This window comes from Oncorhynchus nerka, linkage group LG22 (genome assembly GCF_034236695.1).
Source record: "Oncorhynchus nerka isolate Pitt River linkage group LG22, Oner_Uvic_2.0, whole genome shotgun sequence".
Taxonomy (NCBI): domain Eukaryota; kingdom Metazoa; phylum Chordata; class Actinopteri; order Salmoniformes; family Salmonidae; genus Oncorhynchus; species Oncorhynchus nerka.
Genome location: NC_088417.1, coordinates 1,401,236 through 1,408,350, shown reverse-complemented (window position 1 = coordinate 1,408,350; position 7,115 = coordinate 1,401,236).

The window sequence follows — 7,115 nt, the reverse complement described above, 5'->3', positions numbered from 1 at the left end:
GTATGTTAGTGGGATTGTAGCTTAGTAGTGTGTTCTAGGAAAGTCTATGGCTGTCTGGAGTGGTTCTCAATCAGAGGCAGGTGGTTATCGTTGTCTCTGATTGGGAACCATATTTAGGCAGCCATATTCTTTGCTTGTATTGTGGGTGATTGTCCTTAGTGTCTTGATGTCCTTGTTCCTGTCTATGTAGGTTACACCAGTATAGGCTGTTTCGGTTTTCTTTACGTTTATTGTTTTGTAGATATTGTATTTAGATTCGTGTTACGTTTGTTTATTAAAACATGGATCGCAATCGACACGCTGCAGTTTGGTCCGACTCTCCTTCACCACATGAAAACCGTTACAATATCAGTAATTGTAATATAATTATAAAAACAGTTTATGCGGGGTATTATACAAAAATGTCTGAATAAATAGCCTCTAAAATACAGTCGTTAGTGAAAGTCCAAACGCCCCTTGCACTTTCTTCACATTTTCATGCCTTAAAATTACTTCTAAAAAGGGATTAAAGATTAGATTGTTTTCCTACCGACGTACACAACCTATTCCATATAAGAAAGCCCCTTAAATAGTCCAGGGTTCATATATGTTTAATCTGACCTCTTGATAGAAAACTTCACAAGTGAAGTATCTAAATTGGCCCTTTCAGGAAAAACGTCTCAAATGAACTGTGAATGTTAACTTTCAGTCCTATAAAAACGTATGTGTTTTTTTTACAGACTCCAGCCACAATGCCTCTCAAAAGGACAACGTGGACATTTAGAGAGAGTGTGAACAAGTCCTGTGTCTGCAGCCATGGCAGACTGGAGATTGTGAATGGGCTTTTTACAGGTCACAGATTCCATTCAGCGCTGTGACATTGTTATTATCTGATGCTTATAGACGGGACTAATTAATATTCTAATCATTCCGCGGCAACGACTTAAAGCAGAATGATCCTCTGACTGCTGCAGACGTCATTGACTCTGTAAGTAAGAAACACAGTATAACAATGAAAAGGAGGCACTCGTTTAGTTTCTCACTCTTCCTTCTCGCAGTAGGAGATCTGGGGGGTGGTCATCCCAAATGGCAGCCTATTCCCTATTTGATGCACTACTTCTGACCAGAGCCCTATGTGGAATATGCACTATATACTGTATGCTATATAGAAAATATCTCTCTCTCATCCTCTCTGAGTTTCTCCCAGCTTCAATGCAAACAGACTGAGACATTAATTTCCCCCTGATCATAAATCTCTGGTATGAAGTGTTGCTCTCTCTGTACAGAACAGAACGGTTTGCCCGAGGCACTAATGTTATTGCTCTATTAGGCAGTTATTACCTAGCGATCACAGAGAGAGTAGAGCCTCCCTCCTGCCTCCGTCTGACCGCCGCCTCGTTCGTTTCATTTATCAGTATAAACATTGAGAGCATCTTATGAACGCTGAGGGTTCGGATCAGTGTTTCTCTCGGAGGGATCGGTGGCCTACGCTAACACGACCTCCAGCTAGACCAGAGGGGTGGGAACACTCCAGTCCTTGACTGCCTGATTGTTGTCACACTTTTCCCACCCATCACTAGCAAACACAGATGATTAATCAAATTCAAAATTCATAAATAAAGCACGAAATTGAAGCACGAAATCCTGAACTAGATGTCAAAAAACGTACAAATATCAACATTATTTACATTTATTGATCTTAGATGAATTCAGTTTTGAGGCAGAAATGGGTTTCAGCAGACGATGTCACCTCGGTAGCATGTTCAGATGTTAGACAACCAGTGGCGGAAAGTACTTAAGTAAAAACACTTTAAAAAAGTACTACTTAAGTAGTTTGTTGGGGTATCTGTACTTTACTATTAATATTTTTGACAACTTTTACATTTACTTCACTACATTCCCAAAGAAAATGATTTACTTTTTACTCCATACATTTTCCCTGACACCCAAAAGTACTTAACTCAGCTAAAAAATACATGTTCCTTTAGCAATGACCCTGTCTTTCAAAGACATTTAGTAAAAATGCAAATAACTTCACAGATCTTCATTGTAAAGGGTTTAAACACTGTTTCCCGTGCTCAAACAATTAATGAACATGCACCTGTGGAACGGTTGTTAAGACACTAACAACTTACAGACTTACAGGCGGATCTGTGGGACGTCCCACCTCGCCAACATCCGGTGAAATTGAAATTGAAAATACAACATTTGTAATATTAAACATTCATGAAAATGCAAATGCAGCCGCGTTGTCAAATTTCAAAAAGGCTTTACGGCAAAAGCATACCATGCGATTATCTGAGGACAGCGCCCTGCGTACAAAAAGCATACAAACATTTTCCAAACAAGCATCACGAAAGTCAGAAATAGAGATTAAATAAATCACTTCACTTTGAAGATCTTCATCTGGTTGCAATCCAAAGGGTCCCAGCTACATAACAAATGGTCCTTTTGTTCGATAAAGTCCTTCTTTATATCCCAAAAAAGTCAGTTTAGTTGCCGCTTGATTTTATTTTTTATTTTACTAGGCAAGTGAGTTAAGAACAAATTCTTATTTTCAATGACGGCCTAGGAACAGTGTGTTACAGGGGCAGAATGACAGATTTGTACCTTGTCAGCTCGGGGATTCGAACTTTCAACCTTTCGGTTACTAGTCCAACGCTCTAACCACTAGGCTACCCTGCCGCCCCTTGACTCAGTAATCCACCGGTTTCCCTTGTTCAAAATGCATACAAATAAATCCCAAAAGTTACCAATAAACCTCATCCAAACAAGTCAAACATAATCCTAATCCTCAGGTTCCAATATTTAAATAAATTATACAATTTAAGATGGAGTTCATTACCGGAGATAAATGACGAAGTGCGCGCCCTCATCCATACATGCCAAAATATTGCAGCCAAAACGGGAGCCACCTAGAAAAACGACAAATTCTAGCTCATTTTTTCAGAAAACAAGCCTGAAACTCTTTCTAAAGACTGATGACATCTACTGGAAGCCCTAGGAACTGCAATCTGGGAGGTATTCAATTGATATTCCCATAGACAGCCATTTCAATGAGTGGTGAGCTCCAAAAACAAATTCTGGATCGATTCGCCTCGGGTGTTTGCCTTCTATATCAGTTCTGTTATACTCTTATACTCTATACTATTCTGTGGTCATCAACTACGCTAAATAGCATAGCGCAACGGTCAAATAATCTTACTAGAAAATATTCATATTCATGAAATCACAAGTGAAATATAGCAAAACACAGCTTAGCCTTTTGTTAATCACCCTGTCGTCTCAGATTTTGAAATTATGCTCAACAGCGAAAACAATACAAGCGTTTGTGTAAGTTTATCGATATACTAGAAAATCATTATGTACACATAGCGGCAGGTAAAAATCAGAAAAGAAATCAAATTAATAGTTTACCTTTGATGAGCTTGGGATGTTTTCACTCACGAGACTCCCAGTTAGACAGCAAATGTTCCTTTTGTTCCATAAAGATATTTTTTATATCCAAATACCTCCGTTAGTTTGATGCTCTATGCCCAGGAATCCACCGGAAATAGCGGTCACGACAACGCAGACAAAAATTCCAAATTATATCGATATCATAACGTTTTTATAATCAATCCTCAAGGTGTTTTTTCAGAAATCTATTCGATAATATATCAACTAGGAAAGTTGGCTTTTCACTAGGACCAGAAGGAAAAATGGCTACCTCTCTGTTTTGCGCAAAAATCACACTGAGAGCCAACAACTGACCACTTACGCAATGTGGACGTTTACGCTCATTCTTCAAAATAAAGGCCTGAAACTACATCTAAAGGCTGTAGCTACCTTAGGGAAGCCACAGAAAAAGGAATCTGGTTGATATCCCTTTCAATGGACAATAGGGATGCATAGAAAGACAGGGGTTTCAAAATAAGAGTCACTTCCTGTTTGGATTTTTCTCAGGCTTTCGCCTGCAATATCAGTTATGTTATACTCAGACAATATTTGTACAGTTTTGGAAACTTTAGAGTGTTTTCTATCCTAAGCGATCAATTATATGCATATTCTAGCATCTGGTCCTGAGAAATAGGCAGTTTACTTTGGGAACGTTATTTTTCCAAAAATAAAAACAGTGCCCCCTAGCTTCAAGAGGATAACCTCTCTGGCGCAGGCGTTCCGCTAGCGACCCACCTCAACAACACCTGGTGAAATTTCAGAGCGCCAAATTTAAAAACAGAGAAATAGTCATAATAAACATTCATAAAAAATACAAGTGTTATACATCGGGTTAAAGATGAACTTCTTGTTAATCGCTTTGTCAGATTTCAAAAAGGCTTTACGGCGATGTCATACCCTGCGATTATGTGAGGACAGTGCCCCGCTTACAAAAACAAACAAGTAAAGGAATTACAAAAGTAGCGATAAAATGATTCACTTACCTTTTGAAGATCTTCCTATGGTTGCAGTCACAAGAGTCCAAGCTACACATTTTTTTTTGTTTTGTTCGATAAAGTCGCAAAAACTCTGTTTTGTTGGCACGTTTTGTTCAGTAATCCACTGGCTCAAAGGCGGTCAAAACATGCAGACTAATACATCCTACTAGTACCGGTAAAGTTCGACGAAACATGTCAAACGATGTTTATAATTCATCCTCAGGTTGTCAATTGTCTAAATAATCAATAATATTTCAACCGGACAATAGCATATTCAATAGAAAGGACAAACAACGAAGGGTGCGCAATCAGTCACACACAAAACCAGCACTGCATGATTCTACAGACAGAAAGGTCTCATTCTTCTTAATTTTTCAGAAAACAAGCCTGAAACAATGTCTAAAGACTGTTGACATCTAGTGGAAGCAATAGGAACTGCAATCTGGGTCCTAACCCATTAGGTACTCTATAGGCATTCAATTGATAACTACTATCATCCTTCTAGACCTATCGGCTGCCTTCGATACTGTGAACCATCAGATCCTCCTCTCCACCCTCTCCGAGTTGGGCATCTCCGGCGCGGCCCACGCTTGGATTGCGTCCTACCTGACAGGTCGCTCCTACCAGGTGGCGTGGCGAGAATCTGTCTCCTCACCACGCGCTCTCACTCCATTGTGTCCTCCTCCCAGAGCGCTAAGAACCTTGGCGTGATCCTGGACAACACCCTGTCGTTCTCAACTAACATCAAGGCGGTGGCCCGTTCTTGTAGGTTCATGCTCTACAACATCCGCAGAGTACGACCCTGCCTCACACAGGAAGCAGCGCAGGTCCTAATCCAGGCACTTGTCATCTCCCGTCTGGATTACTGCAACTCGCTGTTGGCTGGGCTCCCTGCCTGTGCCATTAAACCCCTACAACTCATCCAGAACGCCGCAGCCCGTCTGGTGTTCAACCTTCCCAAGTTCTCTCACGTCACCCCACTCCTCCGCTCTCTCCACTGGCTTCCAGTTGAAGCTCGCATCCGCTACAAGACCATGGTGCTTGCCTACGGAGCTGTGAGGGGAACGGCACCTCAGTACCTCCAGGCTCTGATCAGGCCCTACACCCAAACAAGGGCACTGCGTTCATCCACCTCTGGCCTGCTCGCCTCCCTACCACTGAGGAAGTACAGTTCCCGCGCAGCCCAGTCAAAACTGTTCGCTGCTCTGGCCCCCCAATGGTGGAACAAACTCCCTCACGACGCCAGGACAGCGGAGTCAATCACCACCTTCCGGAGACACCTGAAAGCCCACCTCTTTCAGGAATACCTAGGATAGGATAAAGTAATCCTTCTCACCCCCCTTAAAAGATTTAGATGCACTATTGTAAAGTGGCTGTTCCACTGGATGTCTTAAGGTGAACGCACCAATTTGTAAGTCGCTCTGGATAAGAGTGTCTGCTAAATGACTTAAATGTAATGTAAATGTACCCACATCAAAAAAATCCCACTTCCTGAATGGATTTTCCTCAGGTTTTCACCTGCCATATCAGTTCTGTCATACTCACAGACATTATTTTAACACTTTTGGAAACTTGTGTGTCCTCCTTTCTCCTTATCCTCTCTCTTATCCTCTCTCCTGTCCTCTTCCTCTCTTCCTCTTTCCTCCTCTCTCCTATCCTCTTCATCTTATTTCCTCCACTGTCCTCCTCTTCTCCTCTCTCCTACTCCACTCTCCACCACTCTCATCTCCTACTCTCTCCTCCTCTCTCCACCTCCCTCTCTCCTCATCTCTCCTCCTATCTCATCTACTCTCTTCTCCTCCCCTCCTCTCCTCTGTCCTCCTCTCCTCCATTATCCTCCTCTCTCATCTCCTCTTCTCTCCTCCCTTCTCCTCTCCTGTTGTCTCATCTCCTTCTCTCCTCTCTCCTCTGCACTCCTATCTCCTCTCTCCTCATCCCCACTTCTCTCTCCTCTCACATCTCCTCCACTGTCCTCCTCTCTCCTCTCCTCCTCTCTCTTTCACTCCCCTCCTTTCCTCTGGGAGTTTAGCCTCAGGCTATTTATCCCTGAACCTGTGTAGTAATTACCATAGTATTTAATATAGTGCTAAGGCAATCAGAAGGTGATAACATGCAATTTAGATATGTCCTCAGACTAGTGCTATCTACCAATGTACATAAGCTATGTAAGGTCTCCATCTTCCACAAGACAAAGTCTCTTAAAATGTCAAACTGTAGTGATTTAAATCTGAATATTTTCAATTAATTTGCATGTCTCCGAGGCCCTTATTGACATTGATTAATTAACTGATCTCATCTTGGGCAGGATTTGTCCCCCAGACAAGGCATTTTCTTTGCCAGTTGTCTCCCTGTTTCTTTTTTTTTCTCTCGTTCCACCTCTTCTTCTTCCTATTACGTTTCTCTTCCTGCTAGTGTAACTTCTACCCCTCGGCCCCGGCAGGATCAATACTGTGGTTGGATACATTTAGTTTTTTAAGGGTTGGATCAGCTTAATATTGCGGAAATGTTGTTGTTTCCATCAATGTAATTGTCTGCATCATTTCCATCCCCCATATCTTTTTTGGGGTAAAAATATATAACCACATTTGTATACACATACATACATGCACACACCTATACATACACGTAATATATATATACATACATTACATACATACACGTATATTATTATATTATTATTATATACGTATATATTATATTACGTACATATATATTATATAT